Source organism: Uranotaenia lowii, chromosome 2 (assembly GCF_029784155.1).
Source record: "Uranotaenia lowii strain MFRU-FL chromosome 2, ASM2978415v1, whole genome shotgun sequence".
Taxonomy (NCBI): domain Eukaryota; kingdom Metazoa; phylum Arthropoda; class Insecta; order Diptera; family Culicidae; genus Uranotaenia; species Uranotaenia lowii.
In genome coordinates this window covers 217,177,572-217,189,957 of record NC_073692.1, presented here as the reverse complement: position 1 = coordinate 217,189,957, position 12,386 = coordinate 217,177,572, and the positions used below count along the sequence as shown (strand labels likewise).

The 12,386-nt window shown below is 36.8% G+C and overlaps 1 protein-coding gene across 1 annotated transcript in view; it reads right to left on the bottom strand.

The window, feature by feature from the left end:
- Window positions 1-10,955, bottom strand: part of LOC129744568 (ubiquitin-conjugating enzyme E2 R2) — a 77,490-nt gene extending 66,535 nt beyond the window's left edge. The window contains exon 1 of the mRNA XM_055737154.1: window positions 10,205-10,955. The gene's annotated coding sequence lies outside the window, so the exon portion shown is untranslated. The remainder of the gene's footprint in view (window positions 1-10,204) is intronic.
- Between the last annotated feature and the right edge of the window lie 1,431 nt (window positions 10,956-12,386).

The following is a 12,386-nucleotide window of genomic DNA, read 5'->3' as shown; positions in this document are numbered from 1 at the left end:
GGTTTCTTAATGCAACTATACACTCCCAAACTAGTTTGGAGTAACATGTGAACGTACTTAGTGCTCGGAGAGCAGACTGGCTGTCGGAGAACATGCAGATACTTGTGTACCTGTATCCCTTTTTCAAACAGGCTAAAGTGCATTCTAGAATTGCTTGAATTTCAGCTTGTTGGCCAGTTTCCCATAGGAATTGAGATCCTGAGTCTAGGTCCGAAAACCCCTGCCCCAGTTCTTTTATCCATTTTTGACCCATCAGTGAAGAATAGGATCGATCTGGGAGGAACAGCAGGTCCACCTGACTCCCACTCGTCCCTATCATTGATAGTTGCATTGTATGGTATGTCTAGGTTGAAAATGGGCTCCATCCAGTCATCATTTTTCACAATAAGTGAGTTTAATTTAAATTTCTTTACGATTTTGAGGTGTCCTGTAAGATCTCCTTCATAGAGAGTTTTGTGTTTGGAGAGTCTCAAGGCACTACGTTCCGCCTCTTGATGTAGAGGCAGAATATTTAGTAGTGCATTTAGAGCCTCATTCGGTGTGCTGTTATAGCTAGCGTTGCTAGTCTTTGGAGCTTCGCTAGTTTTTTCTGGGCCGTACTTTGCATAGTTTTGGTCCACCATACTAAGGAAGCATAAGAGATTTTGGGTCTTATAATAGCTGCAAATATCCAGTAGATAATTTTCGGCTGTAGTCCCCATTTTTTCCCTACTCCTTTGAGGCAGACCCATAGAGCTGTTGTAGCCTTAGCGATTACATGCTCTATCTGTGGGTTCCATGATAGCTTTGAGTCTAGTACTATGCCTAAATATTTCACTTGTGATTCGAGGTTTAACACTTCCCCATCTAATGTTAGAGGTTTTAGTGTAATTTTTCGTCTCCTAGTGAAGGCTATCACAGTAGTTTTGGAAGGGTTTATGTTTAGTCCCTCTTCCCTGCACCAAAATAGTGCGTAGTTGAGTGCAGTTTGCATTCTATTAGACAACACATTCTCGTGTTTTCCCCGAACTATAATAACTACGTCGTCTGCAAAGCCAATAACTTCGAATCCCATGGATACAAGTTTGTTCAGGAGGTCGTCCACTATCAAGGACCACAACAACGGTGATAGGACCCCGCCTTGGAGACATCCCTTCCTTGGTGTGGCTTTGATTGTAAGTCCTCCCAAGCTTGCATAAATGGTTCTGTTTATTAGCATCGCACTAGTCCAGTTAACAATTGCCGAGTGGCACCCTCGTCTTTTCATAGCTGTTTCGATTGAAGTGTGAGATGCGTTGTCGAATGCCCCTTCAATGTCTAAAAAAGAAGCGAGTGCTATTTCTTTTGCCTCTACAGTCTTTTCTAGTTTTTGTGTAAGGGTATGTAAGGCCGTAACCGTGGACATACCTTTTTTGTAAGCGAACTGGAAGTTGTTTAGCTTACTTAAGCTAAGATACTGCGATTTAATATACTCGTCAAGTATCTTCTCCATTATTTTCAAAATAATGGACGTTAGGCTAATAGGTCTTAACGCCTTAGGTTGTGTTTTATCTTTTTTCCCTGGTTTCGGGATAAAGATCACGCGCACCTTCTTCCACTGAGTTGGAATATGACAGAGGGTCATACTGGCGACGAACATCTCTACCAAGGCAGGTGTTACCATTTGTTCGTCGTCCATGATGCAGCATTCAATTTTTGTCAGCATGTTGAGGTACAACTTCCTGTCACGGGTTTTGGCGGACTTGTTCTGCATCTCGTCACGATTGGGGGCCTTTTGTACCTCGAACGTTCGAAGCCCAGCCTTAGTTTCGGCCTTCTGGACAAAACTTCGTCTTAGGTGCAACTACTTAACCACATCCTGAACGGAGGCCTTCGGGTTTCGGTTGAAGGCCCCAACTACGCGGTTGTGATTTTTGGTGTTGTACGGAATACTTTTTCCTTCACTTCTGTGCTTCCGAACGGTGGTCAATCGTTCCTCGAACCGCTTAATCACTCACTAATTCTACCCAACGGTTAAAAAGTTAGAGCAATTCCATCGTGGACACCCTTTAAAAAGCTCTTATAATTCTTTACAGTGTTACTAAAAAGTCCTGTTTCAAGACTATTTCAAGTAAAAGTTTACAGAAAATTTGTTAAATTTCATTCAAATTTTTTGTCCGGATCCGGTAAAAAATCAGTAACATTCTTTTCTCGTTAAATATTCAAGTTTTAAAAAGTGTTACTTGAAGTTTTTTGGATAATTTATCCACTCATATCTGTATCGAAAAAAAATTGAAAGATCAACATAAAAAATTTCAAGGATGATTTTTCCCAAACAAACCTTTCGTACGAGATAGTTTCCTATTTAAAAGCCCACAAATTCAGGAGATATAAAAATTTTCGTTATTAGGTAATTATGTTAAAAAATACACCGTGCCGTGCGTAAAGATGATTTTTAGATTTATTTTTAATTTTTATGTCTTGTGTTTAACCTTGAATTAAACGCTATCACTGGAAAATTGTAATATTAGCCCTTTTTTACATATCCAAGTTTGCAACATTGATTTCCGGTATCAAACTTTGTGTCAGAGGTCGGTAGAGAGGGTCGTCGATATTTAATGTTCACTGTTTTGCGATATTGACGTTATTATGCATAGAATTGGAATGGAAATTTGCATATGAGTGTTTTTTAGGGATGGACAATTGATTTCTGTTTTCAAATTTTGTCTCAGGGGTCGTCCAGATTAACTGTTCACAGTTTTTGTGATATGGATGTTACTAGGGGTTATCGACACATCGGGGTTTTACGAGACGGGTAATTGATTTTAGGTATTAAATTTTGTATGAGTGGCCGGAAAAAAGGGCCGTTCATATTAACTGTTTATTGTTTTTGCTGAATTGATGTTATTCTGCATCGGATTTTCATGAAGCTATCACTTTTTGTGTAAGGTGTCGGCAAAAGGGATCGTCCATTTTACCAATTCGTATTCATATTGGCTTATATTGGCTTAGTTGTGTATGGAGTTGGACTAAAAATTGCGGAAAATTAGAGTTGAGAGTCGAAAAAAGCAACGAATAGATTAAATAAAAAATTAACACGAGGGTTTTAGACCCGTCAGTTTAAGGGTGCTGTTATAACTCAACGTTTTTTGAAACACGAGGTTCTCCGACTTTTACAGTAAGTAGGCGAGGAGTGAGCGGGGCTCTCAGTGAGTTTGTTTACAAACATTAGATTTCTGCTTGAATGAGCGCCCAATCGGTTGGAGTAAAATCGGTCGGGATTGAAATATTTTGTACAAACCATCCAGGATGATCCTCCCAATCGGGGTGGAGATGGTTTTTTTTTTTTGTTGCTGTTGCTTTTTTCGCCAGCAATCGTTTCTGCTCGTGTGAAATATGTTTGTATAGTGTGTGGGCGAGCATAGATCAAACAATCGTCGTAGAATCATCGAATTTGTACAGGCCATTTGTGTTGTCTATGGCCCCCTTAATGATAAATTAAAAAAATCACCTCGGCCAGGAATTGAACTTGAGACTGCTGATTACCTCTCCGACATCTTATCAATAGGCTAAAGCGTCAGATGTATATGAGTCAAGCTGTAGCTCTATAATTCAGTTGACTTCATCGAGATGAATTCGCTGCTAGATTCTACGGCAGAAAAATCAAATCGTGCCTCGATCAAAAGTGCTCTGTTTGCCCCGAGTCAACAAATTAAAGTAAAAACGCGTTTTAAAATTGATTATAGTGAAAAATTTGATAATGGTGAAAGTTGAGGTTCAATGTGTACATCATGTAGCAGTGCATTATAGATCGAAATGATTTAGCGATCATAAGAGCTTATTTTCTGGTGCTCAAAAATTATAATATTTCCGTCACTTGATAACCTAGTTGGTTTTTCTTGAATATTTCTGTAAAGATGATAAGGAGATTTCTGGTTTGCTGAAAAATTAATACTACACGAAATATGAAACTAATCCCCATTAAAATTTATTTAAGAAAATATCGGTATCGAATTTTGAAAACGGCGAATGCGCCAACTGTAAACAAATCCAGATAATCACATAAATGCGTTAAACTCTTTATTTTACATCCGAAAATATGATCTCCTTTTAATTTTTCTTATTTTAATGAAGTTAAATTTAATTTTTTAACCCTCATCCGCATTAGGGTGTCATTTTGACACCATTGCAAGTTTGAAGGCTTGTAACTTTTTTCAGAAGCTTCAAAATACAAAAATTTCTTCGGGGACCCTAAATGAATTCAAAAGTTCTTCAATATTGCATCTTTACTTTTTTTTTGAACGAACCCTGGAAGCCTGGACAAAAAAACTCCCTTTTCCGACTTTGGGTGTCATTTTGACACCACAAAAGTAAAATCTATTTAAGTCGTTTGGATTATTATAAACTTCATATAAAACTTATATCAATAGACACCTTGTAATGTCAGTAAAATATGTTTAGAACATTATATACAGCTAATGTTACAAGTTTTCTCGTTATTCAGCATGAAAGAAAAAAATCCGAAAAACATGCCTCACGAAAACTGCTGTAGTTCATATGTTACACGTCCAAAAAAATATTTGCCTTGTGCATATGAAAGCTGAAGTTAATGCCTACATCATGAAGACAAGAAATTTTTTTTTAATGAAATGGTCACAAAAAGTTCAAAAGAGTGGTCTAAAAAACCTACTTTTCATTCGATTGCTAGTAAATACTGTTTGAGCGATGGTAGAGTTTTAGAAAAAAATATGACAACAAACTTTATTCAAATTCTAACATTTTGCTGTCTTTAGATTTTTGATGCAACAAAAATTGAAATAACTGGAATTTTTCAAAGTTCATTACTTTGCGCATTTTTTTTACAAATTGAAATTTCATCTCTTTTTGTGGTCCACCGTCAGGTTGTACCCGGATTTTCAGTGCTTTTACTTTGTTTGGACCAATCTAAAGTATATTCATTGGAAAGCACATTTAATCTACATTCTAGTGAGGTGCAACAATTCACGCTGTAAAATTTCACAAAAATATGAAAATTATAAACGTAAGATCATTCCTGAATTTCTAGAACCACAAGCAGCACGTCCAGCAAAACGTGTTTGTTTGCTCTCCGAGTAGGTACGGTGGGTGGTGATTTGGAAAGAGAGCCAAGCCGAGAGCCGAAATAATGCCGAAATCCAACCAAGAAACGTACGACACGCATCATTATTTCGGCTCTCGGCTTGGCTCTCTTCCCAAATCACCACCCACTGTACCTACTCGGAGAGCAAACAAACACGTTTTGCTGGACGCGCTGCTTCTAGAAATTCAGGAATGATTTTACGTTTATAATTTTCATATTTTTGTGAAATTTCACAGCGTGAATTGTTGCACCTCACTAGAATGTAGATTAAATGTGCTTTCCAATGAATATACTTTAGATTGGTCCAAACAAAGTAAAAGCACTGAAAATCCGGGTACAACCTGACGGTGGACCACAAAAAGAGATGAAATTTCAATTTGTAAAAAAATTGCGCAAAGTAATGAACTTTGAAAAATTCCAGTAATTTCAATTTTTGTTGCATCAAAAATCTAAAGACAGCAAAATGTTAGAATTTGAATAAAGTTTGTTGTCATATTTTTTTTCTTAAACTTTACCATCTGTGGTAACCTATCTTATACTTTCCGGACGGATAAAAAAATACAAATTTATAGTTCGGATGCACAATGTATAATATATATTTTCTTTGACATTTTATCCAAACCTACTATGATACTTTTCACAATGTTAGATCGCACATCTCGTTTTTCATATAACTTTTAAAATTAATTGAAAAGTAGAATCGATATTACAATTGAATTGCAAAACAAAACTATCTAACTTTCATAGTAATCTTCTAGTTCATTATTTATTCTTCAAATCTTGCTCGCTTGATGAGTGTTCGTTCAGTTCAGTTGGATTTGGATCTATCGATAAATGAGAACTGCAACCCTCGTTACAATCAACCAAAATCGGTCATGATTCATCTTCAATTACATAACAAGTTTTGTTTTAAGTTGTTGATAACTTGTAAACCGGAAACAGTTTTTTCCATTAACCCCATAAACACTATAACCTTTCTCTTATTTAAACGTTTTTACTTGAAAGAATTGATGATTCATCAGAGTAGTTGAGCTACTGTTTCACATAGCCATTTTGCAGTGATTGCAAATTCACAAAATTCTTTTGTAATAAACCTTTTAATTAATCATACATTTTTACTTTGAAAACATGGTTTATCAAAGCCTTAAGATCCCAGTAGCATTTGACGTTTGTTTTTTTTTTTTTTTAATGGAAAACCCCTTTCTTGGTCAAACGGTTCGGTATTTTGTTATATTTTCGAGCATCGAAACGCCTCCAGTTCAAGGTTGGAAGCCTCCCCAACATGAACATTCGTTTGCTTTACGGTCCATGATCGACAACCAGGACTTATCTCAAATACAGTGTTTGATTGATTCACCTGGATGACTTTAACGATACACAGCAGTCTTCCTTCCTTCCTTCCAATCTTTTCTTCAACCAAAACTAGTTTATTCCAGAAACCTTCATATAATTTCAACAGCGCAATAATTTACACTAGTTTCAGCACGTTTCAGTTTCTCCGACATCAAGTGTAACTGATTCCTTCCCTGCAAGAACTAAGAAATGATTAGCTGTTCCGAATCTAACAGGTGATACCAACCAAAGCAAAAAGACTGCACCTTTTCCAAACCCTTTTTTTGCTCACTATTCCTATGCTTATTGAAAAGCTAAAGCACATCAACTGGAAACCCCTACAGAAGATCAAAACTATGCTGATGCCTGCCTTGCAAGTTGAAGATAGTCTTTACATATTGACTTTTAGACTAAGCCTCAAATCCTTCTTTATTTATGTTAATTTAATACATAGATTCGATTTACATTTTAAGAGATGTAGTCGTAACAATTTAGCTTTGATATCTTTGTTTTTAACAATTTTTAATTTTTGTTTTTAATATGAAAGTTGAAGATAGTTTTGAAGCTTGTCTTCCGTTTTTGTTATTAATTTTCCTTAATTACATATAGCTGTTTTTAAGATTAATTTAATATAAAAAAAAAGTCAGTAACAAATTATCTCATTAGTTTTCTTTGGTAAATTATGGTTTCTAAATATTTTATTTTCTACAGTTTCCACAGTCGGTGGAGCCCAAGAATTTCAAGTTACTTTTGAAAACATTCTCCTTATTTAAAGTATGTTTTTGGTTCTTAGCACTTACTTGGAATACTATTTTCAATGTCACCATAATTGGTTCAGTCTATATTGGCCTTTGTGTCGACCATGAAGTTGAAAACTCTTTGAAAAAAAACATGGAGTTTGAAATTCGGCAAACACAGTTCTAATATTAGAACTATATAGCTTCATCTACGAAACACGTTTTTGAAATATTAGTTATACATCATGAAACTGTTGAAAATTTGTTAATAATTATTTTGGTCCAGAACGCTTACCTGATGGGAAGTATGTTAAATTTATAGTTACCTCAAGTGTCAGGATAGCTCAATAAATGGAGCAAGAAATCCTTAAACCTACGGGCATCGTAATTAAAGCTTGCTTTCTTCAGCATTGCATATTACCTCGGAAATGTAGTTCACTGTTGTCAAACCACTAATATTGGTGAGACCCGCGGTGATGATCCTACACGAGTACTACTTGAGCAACATTATCGATAACGAAAATTGACGCTTAATTTTTCTTGAATTCCGGTCATATTAATCTTGGTCATAATTTGTCCGTTACTCTCAGCGCCTCCAAGCAATAAGCTTTGATTCCACAATAGTGATAGACTTTCAACTTCGCCACCTAGTTATTGGTGTTCACTTGTTCGTATCTTAATCCAGTGATAATGTTTTAGTTTTAAATATTATTCTAAAAATGTCTCAGGAAAATTACTAAATTTATATCTCACTCTTTTATTTCCTTTAAGCTGAAAACAAATGTATACTGATTAATGTTGTCATTCCAACACATTTAATATTTTTATGTTTTTTTTTCAGTTAAAATGGAATGAACTCAGGTTTTAAGCTATTTCCTGCTAAGCAGTAGATTGTTCTACTTGAACTTGCGGATCATAATAATCAGACTATTACGCCAACTCCCTGTATAGCAGCGGATCTGAATACTCAGGCTATTACGCCAATTCCCTGCAAAGCAGCGGAGTGTCCTGCCTAAAGCAGTGGATCTTTATACTCAGGCTATTACGCCAATCAGGCTATTACGCCAATCAGGTTCTTACACCAATCAGGCTCTTACGCCAATCAGGCTCTAACGCCAATCAGGTTCTTACACCAATCAGGCTCTAACGCCATTCAGGCTCTTACGCCAATCTCTGCTAAAAAGCAGACTCTTTGGTTTTTTTTTATATATCCAAAGCTATTTTCTTACCAGTTTCGAACTTTCCGGTTTATCCTCGTCGCCAGATGTGGTAACCTATCTTATACTTTCCGGACGGATAAAAAAATACAAATTTATAGTTCGGATGCACAATGTATAATATATATTTTCTTTGACATTTTATCCAAACCTACTATGATACTTTTCACAATGTTAGATCGCACACCATCGCTCAAACAGTATTTACTAGCAATCGAATGAAAAGTAGGTTTTTTAGACCACTCTTTTGAACTTTTTGTGACCATTTCATTAAAAAAAATATTTCTTGTCTTCATGATGTAGGCATTAACTTTAGCTTTCATATGCATAAGGCAAATATTTTTTTGGACGTGTAATATATGAACCACAGCAGTTTTCGTGAGGCATGTTTTTTCGGTTTTTTTTTCTTTCATGCTGAATAACGAGAAAACTTGTAACTTTAGCTGTATATAATGTTCTTAACATATTTTACTGACATTACAAGGTTTCTTCTGATGTAAGTTTTGTTTAAATCGGTTTAACACGCCAAAAGTTATAACGATTTGAGCTTGTGGTGTCAAATTGACACTCCTAGTGCTTATTAGGGTAATGAAATCTAATGCGGATGAGGGTTAAATAAGGCGAATAGCTTTTTTTATGAGTGTGTAATCCTACAGTTCATTCGCCTATTTCCCCTCAAAATTTCGTCGCGAACAAAAGGGCCAATAGTTATTTCGAGATGGAAAAAGGGCATTGAAGTTTTTGAAATTGTTTTTCCAGGACGAAGAGAAGCAAAAAATCAGCATTTATCAGATCGTTGAATGTGCTAATGTGTTAATGTGATCATTTGGACCCGCTTTCAAGCCGAAATTTGCTTGAATATTGCTTATTTAATGAGTGATCCAAAAGGCGAACAGTCATTCTGCAATTCAAAAGGGCGCTCCAATTTGGCGAATGAACAAAATGAGAGCACCAGTCTGTGGTAAAAGGGCCCACAGTTATATTTATTAATTTTTAGAAGTAATAAGTACGGAAAAGCTATATTGATCGATCGGGTGATGAAATTAAATCAATTTGAAAGCGTTTTAGCGACTTATTTAGGAAAAATGATTGTACGCAGCTAAATAGGAAATTGATTTTATTTTCTGAACTTTGGAATGCGTTTTTTTTGTGGCGTTTAAATAGCTCGGGGAGCTGACGCTGGAAATGCAAATTAGAGATAGTTTGGAGAAGTAAATTTGTAAGTTTAGAGTAGGCAGCGTAGAATAGTAAGCGATCATGAGACGTTGGTTTGACCATCATGCACTTCATTCCGGCTGGATATGTACAGAATGCATCCCCTCCTGATACCAGTTGGAGGAAGGACAAGGGTGGGTTCGAGACTGGCCTCTACTTACTCCCCAAGCATCTTGGCAACTTATGGGATTCGAACCCAAAAGTTTTTCTTGCCGATACCGGGAATCGAACCCAGTACGCCAGGGTTACCAGACTCGCGCCAGCCTATCCACTAGACCACATCAGCGCTATTTTCTGAAACTTGGAATGCGTTTTTCTCAAAACAAAGGTCTTGGCGCATTCGCCGTATTCAAAAATCGATACCGATATGTACATTTGTAGAAAAGAGGAGTGCTTACTATGCTCCGGGTGCTCGTTATGCCCTTATCTCCCCTATCGGATTGAAACAAAAAACTTCTAATATTTTTAACATATTTTAGAAGAAAAAAAGGCAGGTCACTGATAAAGCCCTTTTCCTAGGTAAATATCATCGCAGGGTTTTATAATTTGGCTGTAATATTTCCAGTATTTTTCGAAACCCAACCCACTGTGAAAAACAACCATGGCGGAGGAGAAATAATATTTACCTGATTTTGATAGCAGGAACCTTAAAATCCACGTCGGAACACTCGATAGGTCGACGTCACTTGCAGTGGCTGGGGCTGGGAAAATGTTTACATTCGCCACGTTTTCGATGGCAATGGTAAATCCTCCGAGATGAAAATCTTAACCAAAGTAAAATAAGCCCAGAAATGGAACGACTGTTGATTTGCTTATTTTATTCACTGTTTCACAACACTTCACAGAAGGAAAAAAAACTCCACACAGATTACGATCAAGTGTGCGGAGGAAAGAGAACACTTGGCACTCAGGCGTGTGTTTTTTTTTCTACTTTACCATTGACCCTCTCGTTCTTACTCACAAATGGAAAGGCAGGAAAATAATCATTAGCAAAAGCAGTGCTGTTGCTGTTTTTATTCCGAAACCAACGGAATCGAAAGGGAAACTACTCAGCAGCCAGCCGCACAAGGAAATTCTTTATGTGCGACGTTGTCCCCGTTATGCGATTTTTTTTCTACCCCGAAGGTAACACACTGAAATACACCTTTTCCCGAATGATAATCGTACTTTCGCGTACTTCACCACAACCCGAAATTTACCGTGTTTGCTTTACAGCGGACGCACCGGAGCAAGAACTAGAATTTGGACAGTAAAAAGGGAATTTTTCAAAGGAATAATAATCTCTTCGAATGGCTGCTGCTGCGCTGTTGGTAATAACTTTTTGTAACACAAGCACGACGATCGACGGACGAAGACTGCTGCGACGGGGCAACTCGACTGAACAAAACGAAAGCGACGTCGCGTTTTGCTCATGTCTTTATTTTGACAACAAAGGAAATGTATTGGATAAATTGCCGAACGTCTAGCAGATGTTTGCCCAACATGGAAATAAATTATTCCAAGCAGATTCAATGAAGATATGGGAACGCAGCCAGAATCTGACAGCACTAATGAATAGAACGCAGCTGGTTCAAGAACCGTACTTGCAAAAAGGTGAACCGAACACAAGTTTCCAGGGTTCTTCATGAGGTGGCGCCCTCGTCGCTGAATCTTGTTACACCGAACCATTTTTTTTATTGGCGTATTTTTTTTTGATTCCGGATTTGGCTCTGGAACCGTCAGAATAAAAAAGCGATTTTCGGGTTTCGAGTTATTCCATACGTAGGTGTGCGTGAGAACGAGCGCAATGTTTACATGCAGCTGTCATTTTTTTTCTCCCTTCTAGATTTCTTCATTCGGTTCTTCACATCCGGATTGCCTTTTTTCGTGTCCGGATTGCACTGGACAGCAGATAGTACGATTTTGCTTGGCTGAGAGGTTCAAAATCGCGGCAATCATCATTTTCCCGTTCATTATTTTAACTGTTTTGCTTTCAGCCAAAAACAGCTGTTTAATGTTTTGACAACAACGTTGAGAGTATTGGTGAACTTCTCGCAAAACTCACTTTCTTCTCAGGGCGACTCCGTCCGTTTTCCGAGCGAACCTAGGTTGCCTCTCGAGCAATAAATGAGCACGATGACAGCAGTTAGAGCGAACCTAGGTTGCCTCTAGTTTGCCTCCAGGTGAAAAAAATACGGTATAAATTTCTTTATTGACAGAACCGATCAAAAATTTTAAACTTATTCGATTCAAAAATATCTGGTAGGTAAGACTGGTCGTCATTAATGTACCTAATTGACTGGAATTAGCCGATTAGTCCTCTGATGATAACCGTTCAAGAAGTGGAAGACTTATTGTAAAACTGTTAATTATTTCTATTGCCTCAGTAGTGCAAAAATAAAGGAATAAATAAAAGTTAATCATCAGTACTTTTAAACAGTTTTTAGTTATTGACTTTTTTCGGTGAGTGAACCATTTTTTTTTATTTATGTAACGATGGGTGAAGAAAAACGTCAATAAGTATAAACCGTAAAAATAAAGGAAGTTAAATTCTGTCCATTCAAAAGTAGCTCTTATTGCATTTGTCCAGCAATAAATTGAACCTGTTTATTTAAAAGCGACATTAGTTTAACTATTCATGAGTTCATATACGATTACGCCTTTTCGAAAACTAGCCACTTGAAAATTTGATTTGTAACTTTTGAACGGCGCAACAGATGGCACTGTTTCAAGTCAATTTCTAACGTATTTTTTGGATGTCAACATTTTGTAATTTTACACACTTTTTTGAAGATTTTTTGTTCGAGTTGTATTTCCAAGAAAAAATCA